This window comes from Lactuca virosa, chromosome 6 (assembly GCF_052849685.1).
Source record: "Lactuca virosa cultivar CGN04683 chromosome 6, Lactuca_virosa_CGN04683_v6, whole genome shotgun sequence".
NCBI lineage: Eukaryota > Viridiplantae > Streptophyta > Magnoliopsida > Asterales > Asteraceae > Lactuca > Lactuca virosa.
In genome coordinates this window covers 277,731,100-277,748,671 of record NC_136431.1, presented here as the reverse complement: position 1 = coordinate 277,748,671, position 17,572 = coordinate 277,731,100, and the positions used below count along the sequence as shown (strand labels likewise).

The 17,572-nt window shown below is 36.6% G+C and overlaps 1 pseudogene; it reads right to left on the bottom strand.

Moving 5' to 3' along the window:
- Positions 1 to 90: 90 nt before the first annotated feature.
- On the bottom strand, positions 91 to 17,276 carry LOC145122574 (uncharacterized; annotated as a pseudogene).
- Between the last annotated feature and the right edge of the window lie 296 nt (positions 17,277 to 17,572).

The window sequence follows — 17,572 nt, the reverse complement described above, 5'->3', positions numbered from 1 at the left end:
CACTGCCTTGAAAATGCATCAATCATCTAATAAAAATGCTGCCCTTTTGTAAATTAATTTAACATAGAATTTATAAGACCTAAACTAATCTCACAACCATATCGAATCCCTCAAACAATCTTGAGGTTTTGGTTTGATCTTGACGGGTTTACCAAGCTTAGAGTTATCTTCCATTCTTGCAATATGACGAGCCTTGTCAGAAACAGAAACAAGAAACCCCTTAGCATTATCCCATGATTCCAAAATTACCCTTGACCCCATACAAAGCTCTTGTTGATAAAAAGCTGCAAATGGGCCAGCTGTGAGACCCTGATCATCACAGTGCCAATACCATCTTTTTCTTCTATATGCAAACTGCAATCATAGAAAACACGGCCATGTCGAACCTATCAAAAACTCATGTATTAAGTGAAAATTTTAAGTCATGTATTGTTTATGTTTACCTTGCATCTTAAGTGGCTTAAGTTGTGTGGAGGAGATCCGCCGATCCATCTAAAGGATCCAACACGAAATGATCGCCTTCTTTTATCAACCGAATAATAGTTTCTTGATACAAAAACCACGTTGTTTTTTTACATCTTTCTCAACAACATACCTGCATGGAAACATGACATGTATTTTTTTTATAAAGAAATAAATCTTTAAAGATTTTTACATAACTAATAATAATAAAAGGTTAACCGTGGTCCTCCTGCAAGACCCAAACCTTGGCGTTGACCAATTGTGTAAACCCAGAAGCCCCTGTGGACTTCTAATAATATACCTTCTTTTTCACCAATATGTCTTCCAACAAATTCACTTAACCAAATCTGTATAATAATTACATAAATTTCCACTTTATATATATATATATATATATATATATATATATATATATATATATATATATATATATATATATATATATATATATATATATATATATATATATATATATATATATATATATATATATATATATATATATATATATATCATCTCCAAAGTTGGGATTTTTGTTAACAAACATAACATAAACATACCTTCCCAAGAAAGCATATTCCATGTGAATCCCTTCTTTCTTGGTTAGGCAAATCAAATTTTCGGGCAAGCTTCATCCTGATAATTTGATTGGTTTAAATAGTAAATTCATGAATTCTGTTTTGTGTTTCAGAAAGCAAACTTACTTACTTTTGGAATACATCCAAGAGGAAGCGCTAGTCTTTTAAGCTGAGCTTGTGAGAGATATGAAAGAAAGTAGGTCTGATCCTTCACTAGAAATTCTAACATGTATCCCTCACCGACAGGTATCAGGAAGTTGATAATGAAAATAAGTAGAGCATATCTTTACCATATCCTTTGACAGCTGAAGAAATGAAAGCTCATTGGTTTCATCTGTAAGGGGGTGAATAACTTTTGCATAATGTCCACAAGCAACACACTCAAAATCCATGTTACTAATAGCATCCATGTGATGGGTTTAGGCCATAAGAACATCCTATGTGCTCATGCAAACGCTAATGCTTGGATCTAGGTTTCTCTATTGTACATGCATTCATCCAAGACTATAAACCCTAGATCTAGCATGTGATAATCAATATTAACATATGAATTAGGGTTTAGATCATACCTTAATTGTTATGTAGCAATAACAATCTCAAAAACTCCTTGTAATGGCTTTAGAAAGCTTAGAGTCACAAATGTCACTCCTCTAATGGTTCACAAACACCAAGAGCAAGAGGATGAAGAAGAGAAGAGAAGGAGGCTACCAAAAACGTGTGGAAACCCTAATCAACAAGTTCACCACGTTTTTGAGTCATAAGGGTCCTTTAAATAGAGAGACTATTAGGGTTATCAAACAAGGAAACCCTAATTTGGATGCTTAAGCCCTAAGCAACCCATGGACTCCTTCCTTAAAGGCCTAGGACGATTTCAAATGGGTTTCCCCATAGAATTCGTCCACCCCTTTAATATGTAGTCCATTAGCTCAATATTCAACTATCATACAATTGACAGTTCTAGTCCCTTAAGTTTAATTAATCTCTTTTAGCCACAAAACTAATTACCAATTAATTCTTGACTAATATGAATTAAACAATATGATTTCTCCTTTAATATATTATTCTCATAATATATTAATAAATCATATTTAATCCTTTCTCTCCATAATTCATCCTATCAAGTTGCTTTGGTGAAGGCAACCCAAAAGGACCATGCACCATCGGGTCAAGTACATACCAAAATAGTTATGGACTTAGACACTAATCCAACAGTCTCCCACTTGGATAAGTCTAATAACTATTCTGCGTATGGCTTCAGATCCTGATCTGCAATCGTAGCTTTCCAAAGCCGCTGTCAACTCTGATCTTATCAGATACGCATGTCCTTTAGATAAGGGATCATATATTCCTCCATTCTAGATATCGTATAGACTGAGACATGGATTTAAATCATTCTCTATGTCTATGTGTTGTTTCCCGATTTCCGATTTATGACGACTGACAACAGACTACAATTGAACACATCAAATTAGTCCCGTCTTGGCCAAGCGCTTAGGTGTCATCACTAAATCATCGAGGGGCCCACAAATATCGCTTTCATCCTACTTTGGATAAAAGGAACGGATAAACTTCGACTCAATGCTCGCTTGCACTCACTCACCGAATCACACACAACAATATGTTTTATGACACCAAGTTACTGGTGCGTTTACATATTATCAATGTGTAACCGACTCGCAAGATACAACTCACACATCTCGGTTTCAAGAATATAAGATGTTATCGTCTCACCAATCACTCGTGATAAAATCCATGAAGTGATCCAAGTGAGCGTGGGTTTAATCCAATGCTCAAATCATATTTATAAGCACTCATGAACGTTGCAGCAAACATTTGCTTATGTCTAATACACTTTAGAAAATCTACAAACCAATTCATGACAGTCTTCATTCATACCTACTTCCAACATATGAACGACTGTGGACCATTCGAATAATTTGATTATTCTGAAATAATTTAATTATTCAGGAAGTCAAAACATGCAAAGTGAAACACAAGAATAATACTAATCCTATATGGTCCCAAACCTTTGAGTATAAATAAAACACCTTTTATTTATCACCATATCGATTACTCATTATTTGTTGTTTCGGGTAATCAACTTCTTACTTGAATTATTACTACACTTGTTCCATGCTCTCAGCATGCACACAATGTTTACCTACGGTCCTTTCTTTGTGAAATAGATCAAATGAATACATTTCCAATCATACTCATTTCACAACTTCCAATCCTTTTCATAAGTATAAGAATATCAAATTCTTGTTACTTATGCTAGATTCTAACATTTTATGCAATGATTCTTTCGTAAAGTCATAGCTCAAAATCATCAAGACTTGGCCAATCTCTATCAGAAACAATTCTATAGATATGATGTCTCTCACTCAAAGTACATTCCTTTGAACATCCTTCTTGCATAAAAGTTTCTAATCTAGACATAGATTCTTAATATCCAACTCCCAATATGGAAACATTTCCATATTTGGCATATGATAATTCATTCTTAATAGAATCTTATCTATTCATATTAATGTCATCCAATACCATACTTCCAACTACTCACAAGCGACCAATCGTCAGCGAGCTTTGGATCGTCCTTTGATAGTTGTTTAATTATTTTAGTCAAAACCGATTCTAGTCCTTTTTCCCTCTAAATGCGCTAGACATTTTTGAAAATTTTAGAATGGTCAAATATTATAGCACTTGCAATCGATCCTATACCCGAAGCATATGGAACACGATGCATAATGTCTTACATAAAGATATGATGCTTTATCCATCTTCTGCCATAATATTTTATGTGTCTCGTTCTTACAATTCGAACTATGAAGAGGGATGCCGTAATCATAATCGAAATTTAAGAACACACTATGTATCCTTTGACTATTTTTATTAAAATTTCTCAATCTAAGCTTTAGATTTTGAAACGAAGTACAATATTCTCTCCCTTAATTATAGCAAAACAACTTTTCAACCCTTACGACTTTGCAAAGTATAACTATTGTTTTCTATAATTAATATTGCTAACTTGCAATACTTGCCTTAATAATCATACAAGCACAACATTTATGCTCCCACAATCATGATGATTATTATCGTATAAGCATAACACTTATGCTCCCACTAGCTTTGACATGTTTTAGAAAACAACTGAACTTCCAGAAAACATTACTTATTGAATTTCTGAAGTTCATATTTCTAATACCTAATGCTTTGATAATCCTTTATCTAAGCTTCTTAAACTTATACACCTTTGCCTTAGATAGCTCATATGTGTGTCTAAACAATCTAGACTTATTGCCAAATCTCACAATCGAATTATGGAAAGGGATGCCGTAACCATAATCGAATTCGAGAATACAATTTCACAATCACTATCTTCTTAAAATCTCTCTTAGTGAAAGCATTTCCTCACAGTCATTTTCATGAAGGAGGGAATCTTATGACACTTAGATTTTAATGGTGTATGTGTTCCTATCCATGCGAATTTGTCAAAACCAAAGTTTGCGACAAATCCAAACTCATATGGACTGAACTTTCTCAATCTTGATTTCTTGCCTTATGGTAACACGAGTGCCCACCATGTCTTCCAAGTAGTTAAGCAGCTCACCCTTTCATATCAACCTACTTTTCATTGATCAAGGTGCTTGCCTTTTATGCGTTCAAATGAGAACTCATAGAACTCACATGCATAATTAACTTGATTGGAATGGCACATAAACAAAATAATGTCAACACGATAGGTTGTAAACCTCAAGTCGTGTGCTAGTGATGATCGATAAGGTTTATTCTCGATTAGTTCTTGAAACTTTTCAAGACCATTAAGACTCCCACTGACTCCTTGACATATAAGATTCTTTTGTCAATAAACATTTCTCGACAAACAAATATTCAAGAGTTAGTGTAGTTTTATCAAGACAAAACACTTCACTAAATTGGCCCTAATTGGTCTTTGTCTTATCCAAGACATCACAACTTTCTAATTGTGCAAGAATAAGAAAACCTTTTCAAATTTCACATTTGATGAATGTTATAAACCTTCTTAAGACTTGTCACTCAATTCACAATCTTAACTTTAAGACTTGGTTTTGGAACGAAGTATGATTGACTTCTTGATTTAACCATTTCTTCAATTCTTGATTCCTCTTCTCAGACATACAATTGCACTAAGACTCACTTAGAGGATCAATTGAGATATGGTTCTTAATCATTAATACCTATCATAAAACATAATAAAAAGGTACTCTCCCTTCTTCTTAGAATAGAGAAACTTTTATCTTTCTGCCTACCTGATTCTTCTTATTCGTTTTGCTATTTATTGAAACTCTTTCAATCAATTGAGAATTACACTTAATCTCATAAGTATAATCATATTTACTTGACCTTAGTAAATCATGACGAATATCTTTGTTACTCTTGTGGTGGACTTGATCAACACACAACCTTGTGTACTCGATCTCCTAGTCCTTCACTTGACACTTTGTCAATGAATTAGTCTAATTTCCAAATATGAAATTTCTCATTCATCATGCAACCCTGTTGTATGATTCCAAGTTTCTGTCCAATTGAAACTTGGGCGATGAGAAACTTTCCCTATTTGGTAAATTCTTGACCTTTCCACAAATAACATAATTAAGAATCAAATCCATTATTGCTAATAATAGAAACTTACATCAATTTTTCATACACGCCATTGCAAGGATAAATAAATAATATAAAATCAAAATTTATATTATTGCGGAAAAATTTGTCCTTACAATGCAATTCAACTGAAAAACTATGTTGTTAAATATTCCTAAGCAATCTATTCTAACTCCAAGTAGTAGCTTAAGATTCTAATCTTCAAGTAATACGATCAAAATCCATTTCTTCACGATTAGATTCCGCTCACTTCTTCCCTTAAGATTCCTCTCTTTTCTTCGATCCTACAAGACATCGAAATGTAATCTTATCACATTATGTATTAAGAATCTAGAATAGGAACTTAAAAGAGTTAGTTAATGGATTTTACCTAAAGTAGAGCCATACGTTTTGACTCTCCCATCTCTTAGATCTCTTAGGTAAATAGGGCAGCTTCGTCTCCAATGCCCCTTCTTTTGGCAATAAAAGCAAATTGACTCTTTTGGAACAACACACGGAACTACTTCTGACTTTGCCTTTCTCTTATGATCAAACTTTTCGATCATGGCATGCCTTTCGTTGCCATTGTCTATATCCATAGAGGTCTGGAAGGCAGATTCACCAATCAACTTTGCTTTTTCAGTGTGCCAAATCATTGCTGATTCAGTAGCAATAAGCATATAGGTGAGATCGATGAGGGTTACATCGTGGTTCATCATATAGTACTCTCTTATGAACTCACTATATGAGTCAGGAAGTGACTGAAGGACCCAGTCAACAGCCAGCTCCTCACAAACAACAGACCCCAACATTCTTAACTTATCAATGTGCGACTTCATCTCTAGGACGTGTGCACACACTGACTTTCCTTCTTCATGTTTACTTGCCAAAAGGGCTTGAGTGAGTTTGAACTTTTCAATCTTTTGAACTTGTGGGTTAGGGAGAACAATAGGAGGAGGTGGAGGAAGTGAAGCATGATCTCGTGTTCCTTGATCGAATCGTGGAATATCATCTTCATGTGAAAAGCTTTTTCCACGGGATTTGGGAAGACCATAGTTGTCATACTTTGACATCTACAAAACGGGAGAAAAATTCAAGTTAGTTGATTGATTGAGTCCTTAATAAATCACCCAAATGAGATATTAAGGCTAGGACCCAACACAATACTCTACAACTTGGGAGAGGGATGCCGTAACCCAAATTGCAGAACATTTGAAGGAAAGTGAATGACGATTCACTAATTTCCACCATGAAAACCGAAAAAAAAAAGTTTTAAATCTATTGAAAATTCCTAGATCTTTTGAGATTCATTGAACATTTCAATGGCATGTTTAAATCTCGATATGCCCCTCGATTTGTGACTGGGATGCCGAGGATCACAAAACAGGGTGTGAATAACCATGCAAACTTACATGGTGCCCCCACATGTTACAGTCACCTATTCGATGTGCCGGTAAACCACACACGCTCCATCGAACTATGACAAACATTGAGTCACCCTTTGCTACCTTTGCTTGGAACCATTTAGTGTGCCGGTAAACCACATACGCTCCACTAACGTCTTTGCAAGGGTATAAAGTGTAATTTCATGGAATTGCATCAATTCACTTTTGCCTAAAGTAACTAAGATTGGGAATTTGTAAAACATTTAGTTACTTTTGTACTTCATTATACTTATAATGGAAGGTTTCTGTCCTATACTACCCGTTCGGCTAACGACCCTCCACTAGTCAAGAGTGCGGTGGGTAAGAGTGGATACCCATTCAATCGCCATTTTATAGGCAATTTCCTTAAACACCCCTTATAGACCAGCTTCGTGAATGAGGCCTACTAACGGTAAGACTGACTGTTTACTCATACATATATAATACTAGACTTTTAATGTTATATATAGTATAGGGTGTATTTTATACTTTTAAAATACTTGGTGGTCAAATTTAATAATTACACTTTTAATTTAATTAAATTGTAAACCAAAACTTTTATGGATTTATTAAATCTCTCTTAATTATACACTTTAATTAATTAATAAAACCATAAGGGTGTGAATTGAACTTTTCAAAACAATACTAGGGTTTTAGAATTTAACATTTCTAAATTAAACTTTTAATCAACTTTTAAATTCCAAACTTGAGGGCAAGTTTTGAAACATTTCAAAACATTAGGGTTTAGAATTTAAATATTTCAAATCAAACCTTTTAATCAAAATTTAAATTCCAAAACTTGAGGGCAAGTATTTGAAACATTTCAAAAACACAAGGATCAAATAGAAAATAATTTAAATTAAACAATTAATTTAATGATTATCTAAATTTGACCTAATTTCAATTTCCTGCAAGATAAGTTACCCAATTAATACAAATAATTAATCTTTAATCATATAAGGAAGTTATTATCTAATCAATTGGTAATTATCTTTTGTTTAATCAAGGATATACTCAAAATATGTTTAAAATCGGATTTTAATGACCCAAAACAGTTAAGGCAAGTATCCTCAAGCAAAACAGCAAGAAATCCCGAATTTCCCTCTTTCTGACGCTCGAACTCGCCGAGTTCCTCTATGGACTCGCCGAGTTGGAGCAACTCGCCGAGTCCACATTGGAACTCGCCGAGTTCATCAGTCAGGGAGCCAAAAAATCGATTTTGAAGCTTGAACAAATAACCAAGGAATTAATACAATAGAAACCAATCAAGTCTCTGATACCACTTATGGGTTTAGGCCATAAGAACATCCTATGTGCTCATGCAAACCCTAATGCTTGGATCTAGGTTTCTCTATTGTACATGCATTCATCCAAGACTATAAACCCTAGATCTAGCATGTGATAATCAATATTAACATATGAATTAGGGTTTAGATCATACCTTAATTGTTATGTAGCAATAACAATCTCAAAAACTCCTTGTAATGGCTTTAGAAAGCTTAGAGTCACAAATGTCACTCCTCTAATGGTTCACAAACACCAAGAGCAAGAGGATGAAGAAGAGAAGAGAAGGAGGCTACCAAAAACGTGTGGAAACCCTAATCAACAAGTTCACCACGTTTTTGAGTCATAAGGGTCCTTTAAATAGAGAGGCTATTAGGGTTATCAAACAAGGAAACCCTAATTTGGATGCTTAAGCCCTAAGCAACCCATGGACTCCTTCCTTAAAGGCCTAGGACGATTTCTAATGGGTTTCCCCATAGAATTCGTCCACCCCTTTAATATGTAGTCCATTAGCTCAATATTCAACTATCATACAATTGACAGTTCTAGTCCCTTAAGTTTAATTAATCTCTTTTAGCCACAAAACTAATTACCAATTAATTCTTGACTAATATTAATTAAACAATATGATTTCTCCTTTAATATATTATTCTCATAATATATTAATAAATCATATTTAATCCTTTCTCTCCATAATTCATCCTATCAAGTTGCTTTGGTGAAGGCAACCCAAAAGGACCATGCACCATCGGGTCAAGTACATACCAAAATAGTTATGGACTTAGACACTAATCCAACACCATGAACGCATCTGTAGATATAAAATAAAAATGAAATTAATGACAAATGATAACAATAAAAGATGAAAGCAAGCAATATGATTACGCACCAAATTTGATTCTTGTGTTGCAAAGAACATCACGGTTAGGTGTACGCCCACATTTATACTCATCAATGAGGTTAGATACCTGCAACATTGTAACTTGTAAGCAATAAGTTTCATTGATGATGATGAATGTGAGAAAATGCATCAAGAGGGGTGTGAATAACCACTTTGTCCTAATATTCATCTGTCTGGTGTACAACTTCTAGTGCTACATCAACCTGAAAAAACTAGTGACAGGATAGACATGTCGATTTGGGTTGCTGGATTCCAGAACGGCTATATGCTAAAATGATCCCGCCCTTTCGACTGTCCTGACTGGCCGGAGCCTTATCAGATAGACCTGAAGTAACAAACAATAATTAAAGCGTAAATAAAATAAATAAGAATATAGAGTCATATATAAAGACTCATACCCGCGATGAGAATACACCTTAATACCCAGAATGTTTTTGATCTCAAGGATTTAGATCAAGTATTCCAACTAAAGTTTATATGTACGTATATCCTATCACAACTAGGTGTAGGTGCGCAAATACATTTTATTATGATCAGATCATATGAACTATTTAATTTGGGAGTAATATTTGATAGACTAAACTCTTGGTGATCCGAAATGTATAGGAATTCGACATGGCACATTCACGAGAATGGATAATCATCGAGGATACAGATGAAGAAGAGGAAGTTTCATTCCCCATGATGGTAGGCGATCCTTACTACCCTATAAATCCAACCACCTTTCATCCAATACCTTCGGATGATGGAGCACCTTTACCTTCCAACGAATGGGAATAGAGTGAACCAATGGAAGAGAGCGAGCCAAGGGAGGAGACAGAGTCAGTAGCATCATCTTTACCACCAGTGAACACTCTTTACCGTCAAGTTCCAGGAGAGGCGAAGATGAAATGCACGCACGTAAATCCATACCGATATGGCAAAAGATTAAGAAGAATCAAAAGGCGACATCTTCAGGAAGTCATAGAGTTCAAGATGAACCTGCACGGATAGCACAAACCGTTGATAGGTGGGTGGCAGAAGAAAGAGCTGCTAAGATGTATGAGACTGGTCAATCATCTCGACCATATCCCCCACATTCTTTTGAAGTTAACACTTTATCTCAATTGTTTGAGAAAAGTGTGAAAATTGAAGATAAGATGGAAATTGTTGAAGGAAGGGCTACTCATCTATTCGGAAGAGTACGAAGGCTAGAAGGACAAAGGACACGAGATCAGGAATCGGTGATGGATGTCCATCATCGTATAAATTTCGCTTATAACAACATGATTACTCACGATGCAAGGATTGCAGAGTTAGAGCTTTACAATCAAACCTCGAGAAACGAGGAGCGTACAAGAGGTCTTGAGCAGAGAACTCAAGCCCTGGAGGAGCAAGTGGTTAATGTCACTGACGTGCTAGGTCATCACCTAGGTTACTGATAGATAAGTTAAAACTAGTGGTTGTGTAAATACAGAAATCAGACTAGTTAAGGCAAGAAGAGTAAAGTTTATAGCAAGGATGTAGAAAACCTTGCGAATTTTGTAATATTTATAGAAACTTTTCTCTTATAAGCCTAAAATAAACAGATGTAACCCCGGTAATAATATGAAGCATATATTACGGTAATCATTGTGTTATCCATTATGTTTTACACTTTGAAGAATAATTCAAGTATTTAGTACTCGTGTAGTAAATGACTAATTCTTCATGAAACTTATAAAATTCTTATTATTTATAATAGGAACTAAAACAAAATGCCTAGAAGGAGTAGTACTCGGCTAAACCCTAACCAACGATCAGCACCACAACAACAACCACCAGAACCAAACCCCCCAATGAGTACAGCATAACTAGAAGAAATCATAGCTCAAAGAATTGTTGCGGCTCTATCTAATGTCACAAGAGGTGGAGTTAGAAATAAAGGCAATGTAGGGACCGCTAGAATGTGTACCTACAAAGACTTTATAAATTGCAGGCCAAAGAGCTTTCTTGGAGATGAAGGGGTTGTTAATTTTACTAGGTGGATAGAAAAGACAGAGTCCGTCTTTCAAATAAGTTTCTGTCCAGACGATTGTAAAGTATGATTTGCAGCATGTACTTTCGCCGATGCAGCACTTACATGGTGGAACAGCCATGTGAATACAATGGGAATTGATACTGCAAATTCCATGAAATGGGAAGACCTAAAAATGATGCTAGTAGAGGAGTATTGTCCTAGGGAGGAAATACATAAGTTGGAACAAGAATTGTGGACCCTAACCATGAAGGGTTCAGAGATAAAAGATTTTACCGCTAGATTTAATGATCTTGCAGTAATGTGTCCAGCACTTGTAACCCCTGAATATAAGAAGATTGAGCGATATATCTAGGGTTTAGCATCGCAAATCAAAGGCATGGTGATTGCATCAAAGCCTACAACCTATGACAGCACCAAGAGAATAGCTCATCAGCTAACCCTCACAGAGATCCAAGGAACAATAGTGGTCTCAAAGGCTGAGTCTCCCAAATCTGGAACAAACAGGCGCAAGTATAATAGGAAGAATCCCAGGAAATCATCTGAGAAAAGACAAGAAGTGGCAACCAATTATGCAGCCACGACAGCAGTACCCACACAACTAAAATCTTCATGGTGCAATCAGTGCAACCGTCACCATCCAGGTGACTGTTTTGTCTGCACGAAGTGCAAGAAGAAGGGACATACTGCTAGTTACTGCAGGAGCACAACACCTGCAACAGTCAATCAGCCAACAAATACTGGAACAGGCCGTGGTGAAGGAAGAAAGTGTTATGAGTGTGGTGAGGTTGGACACATCAAGAAAGAATGTCCAAAGTTAAGGAGTCAATGAGGCAAAGGGCGTGGCAGGGCGTTTGTGATCGGAAGCAGAGAGGCTATCCAGTACCCTTCGGTCGTATCTGGTACGTTTCTCATAGATAATTTATATGCTACCATACTCTTCGACTCTGGAGCAGATAGAAGTTTTATAACTCCGACATTTAGAAAATTGTTATGTCATAAGTCTAGCAAGTTAAAAGAAATCTATGAAGTAGAAATCGCTAACGGTCAAACCGAGAAAACACATGAAATCCTAGAAAACTGTCTATTAACTCTTAATAACTACCTTTTTCACGTTAACCTCATGCCAATGCCTATCGGTAGTTTTGATGTCATAATTGGCATGGATTGGTTATCTTCACACCACGCCGAAATTCTATGTCATGAGAAAGCTATACGACTACCTTTACCAAATGGCGAAGCCCTAGTTATCTGTTGTGATAAATCTGGGAAGAACCTCAAAGTCATCTCTTGTACCAAGACCCAGAAATATCTACATAAGAAATGTAGCGTATTCTTAGCCCACATTGTAGATAAGAAGAGAGAGTCAAAAGAAATCAAGGACATACCTCAAGTATGTGATTTCCCTGATGTGTTTCCTGAAGGTCTACCTGGAATACCACCCGTCCGACAAGTTGAGTTTCGAATCGACTTAATTCCAGGAGCAGCACCAGTAGCGAAATCTCCTTATCGGTTGGCTCCATCCGAAATGCAGGAATTATCTAGCCAACTACAAGAACTTCTTGACAAAGGCTTTATTAGGCCAAGTTTTTCACCTTGGGGAGCACCAATCTTGTTTGTCAAGAAGAAGGACGGATCCTTTCGAATGTGTATTGATTATCGGGAGCTGAACAAGCTAACGATCAAGAATCGTTATCCGCTTCCAAGAATTGATGATCTATTCGATCAAATGCAAGGATCCAGCTACTACTCAAAGATAGATCTTAGATCAGGATACCATCAACTCAGAGTACAAGAAGACGACATTCCAAAAACAACATTTAGAACTCGTTATGGTCATTATGAGTTCTTAGTTATGTCTTTTGGATTGACCAATGCCCCAGCAGTGTTTATGGACCTCATGAATCGTGTTTGCAAACCATACTTGGATAAATTCATGATCGTATTTATCGATGATATATTGATATATTCACGAACCAAGGAAGAACATGGTCAACACCTGCAAATAATCTTGGAACTACTAAGAAAAGAAAAGTTGTATGCCAAATTCTCCAAATGTGAGTTTTGGATTAGAGAAGTACAATTTTTAGGCCATGTAGTTAGCAACGAAGGAATTCATGTTGACCCATCTAAAGTTGAAGCAATCAGGAATTGGGAAGCACCAAAGACGCCAACAGAGGTGCGTCAATTCCTAGGACTTGCTGGCTATTACCGTAGATTCATAGAGAATTTCTCCAAAATAGCCAAGCCGCTTACAACACTAACCCAGAAGGATACGAAGTTCAACTGGGAAGACAAACAAGAACCTGCTTTTCAGAAACTGAAGCAAATGTTGTCTAGTGCACCAATCTTATCCCTTCCAGATGGGACAGAAGATTTCTTCGTATACTGCGACGTATCAAATCAAGGATTGGGATATGTGTTGATGCAAAGAGGAAAAGTTATCGCCTACGCATCACGACAACTTAAGGTGCATGAGAATAATTACACTACCCATGATCTTGAATTGGGACCTGTAGTTTTTGCACTAAAAATCTTGAGACATTACTTATACGGTACTAAGTGTACTATTTTTACCGACCACAAGAGTCTCCAGCACATCTTCAACCAAAAAGATCTTAATATGAGACAATGAAGATGGGTTGAATTGTTGAATGATTACGAATGTGATATTCATTATCATCCCGAAAAGGCAAACGTGGTAGCAGATGCCTTGATCCGGAAAGAATATATTAAACCCCGTCGGGTACGAGCATTAACTTTAACTATCCATTCTAACTTTACCGCACAAATTAGAGAAGCTCAACTTGAGGCTCTAAAAGAAGAAAACATCAAGAATGAAGCTTTGCGAGGAATGGAAAAGCAACTTATACAAAAAGATGACGGAACGCGACACTTTATGAACCGAATTTGGACGCCTAAGTTCGGTGGAGTTGGGGACTTGGTCTTAGAAGAAGTCCACAAGTCCAGATATTCCGTACATCCAGGCTCTGACAAAATGTACTTAGATTTAAAAGTACATTATTGGTGGCCAAACATGAAGGCAGAAATTGCTACTTATGTGAGCAAATGCTTGACTTGTTCTAGAGTAAAGGCAGAACATCAAAAGCCTTCAGGTTTACTTCAACAACCGGAAATACCTGAATGGAAATGGGAGCAGATATCAATGGACTTCATCACTAAGTTACCTAAAACTCCTAGTGGGTTCGACACTATTTGGGTAATAGTCGATAGATTGACTAAGTCCGCCCATTTCTTACCAATTAAGGAGAACGACAAGATGGAGAAGCTGATTAGAGTTTATCTTAAGGAAATTGTCAGATTGCATGGAGTTCCAAATTCTATTATTTCTGACCGAGATAGTAGATTCACTTCACGATTTTGACAATCTCTACAAAAATCCTTAGGAACACGTCTAGATATGAGTACAGCTTACCATCCATAGACTGATGGTCAGAGTGAGAGAACCATTCAGACTTTAGAAGATATGCTCCGAGCCTGTGTAATAGACTTTGGAAATGCTTGGGATACTCATTTACCGTTAATTGAGTTTTCCTACAACAATAGTCATCACACCAGCATCAAGGCTGCACCATTTGAGGCTCTTTATGGGCGAAAATGTCGTTCCCCAGTATGGTGGGCAGAGGTTGGAGATACGCAGATCGCCAGAGAACGTACAGGCGATACCTTACGTACCGGACCAGAAATAATCCACGAGACAACTGAAAAGATCCTGCAAATTAAGGATCGATTAAAGGCTGCACGTGATTGTCAAAAGAGCTATGCTGACATAAGACGTAAACCTTTAGAATTCCAAGTTGAAGATAAAGTAATGCTGAAGGTCTATCCTTGGAAAGGCGTAATTCGATTCGGGAAACGAGGCAAATCAAATCCACGGTATATAGGACCTTTTGAAATTCTAGCAAGAATTGGTTATGTCGCATACCAACTCAAGTTGCCTCAAGAGTTAAGTAATGTACACGATGTTTTTCACGTATCAAATCTCAAAAGATGTCTATCCGATGACACACCTGTTATACCTCTCGAAGAGATACAAGTCAATACAAAACTAAACTTTGTAGAAGAACCTGTCGAGATCATGGATCGAGAAGTCAAACGATTAAAGCAAAGTCGTATTCCCATAGTGAAAGTTCGATGGAACTCTTTACGAGGACCTGAATTTACTTGGGAACATGAAGATCAGATGAAAGAAAAATACCCTTAGCTATTTGACAAAACCTCATCCATAAGATAAATTTCGGGACGAAATTATTCTAACGGAGGGAGCATGTAACACCAGTCAAAATAGGTCAATAGACAATCACATGTGATTATGCCAATTATGTAATGTGATGTTGTTAAACTAGTAATGTGATAAATGTGCTATGTAGTTCCTGATAAATTCTAATACAAATATAAACTTTCTTTATGATATAACTCAAAGTATACGTCCATACGATTCCAAAAATATAGAGAACGTCTGAATCTGACTTCGCATGAAGAAGTTATGATAAACCGATCACTATAATAAAAGGAATTTAAAATAGACTTAGAATTAGCTATTGGAGTCTAAAAGAGAGTTGTAGTACTTGTAAATACCTACACGTGCATATAAAGAACTTCAAAAACGGAGTTCGTATGTGAAAGTTACGACCTTCCGAAGATTCAGCTGTCAGAAACCCTAATCTGACTGAACTCACGACGTGAGCACAAAACTCACGACGTGATGAGTCATTTTGCCACATCTCGGAATCTAGAAGGTGTGACAAGGCTACGAGGGGATAAGATCCAAACTCACAACGTGAGCAAGGATTGATTCACGTCGTGAGGAGTCAAAGGGATACCTTCCGAAGCTAGGGACACAAATGGCAAGTCTACGGGATGAGCGTGCATGACTCACGACATGAGCCTTATAAAACTCACGACGTGAGAGTCCAAAATCCTTACTATAAATAGCAGGTCTGACTTCAGCTATTCCTTACACTATTTCCCTTTCTCCTCTCTCCTTTGCTGAAGCCAACTTGCATCCCGAGCCCCGACGACCTCATACGCTGACCGTTTCTGCTTAGATTACATAAAATCACGCTTCCAGGGTGAGTTTCACGGCCCCAATTTCTAATATTTTTGGGGGAAAACGCATGCTAAGTATTGTATACACGTTACTATTATAGGTTTCAAACTTTAAAATGCTGACCGTTTCCGCCGACGGCCGGGATGTGACAAAATAAGATGGATAATATGAAGGTGAAGAAAGCAACCTGATTGCAAACAACTTTTGTGTACTTCAAATCCTCTTCCCATTGACATTCAGACCAAAAGTTCGGGAAATCTTCCTATGAACAAATTTAGTACCAGAACTAGCTAAGGAATTATAGGTTTCAAACTTTAAAATGCTCAAAGACAAGGAGAAAGGTAAAGGTAAAATAAGAAACCAATAAGAGAGGAGATTTTTGTTCATTTCAATCATATCATCCAACATAAAACTCGATGTTAAATTTTTGAATTAGAGCAAATGTATCATCCGACAAGAGATGAGCAAATTTAAAAAAACTTACAATTTGAATTTTTAGATAACCAACAAAATTAAGTTTACAATTTGAATTTTATTTGTATATGCAATGTAATGTCAATCAAAAGAAAAGCGTACGCACTTTGAACCATATTTTAAGGTAGAAAGCGGAGCAGGAGTGTCCGGATACGTGGAGGAGGCGAAGTACGACAGTGCTATCAACGTCACCATTGAGAAGAACCGTAATTTTGAGAGGGCGCTTGCTATTGGTCATTGAGCAAGACAAGTAACTGCTGCCCAAATCAGAAGTTGTGTCGTTCGAAATTTAGGGAACTACTGTAGATGATAGAGAACGAAGTGTGTTGATGGATAAGATTGTTCTATCAGCTCGAGGGTAGCTTTGTCGAATTATTAACCCCTGGGGTTTGTGAAGCGAGTGTGAGACGAAATCCTTGAGGGGTAAAGAGTACAGCTTAGTGGTGGGGCGAAACAGAGCGGCCATTGTTGTTCTGAGCATCATTTCATCGAGATTTTGCGTCGTGTTGATGACACTGTGCGTGAAAATAATAATTTAGAATGAACTATTTAGACTTTCACCCCTATACTTTAAATTTCCTGTCACTTTTACATCAAGACATAAACAGTTAAACACTACTACTATCCCAATAGAAAGCTCAGCATAATCATTGAAATATAAGTTAAACACCTCTTTAATTTGCAAAAACAATACAACTTACTATCATGTAATGTCATTTTCATATCATTCTTACACCATACACCTATAATGCTAGGCTCGCA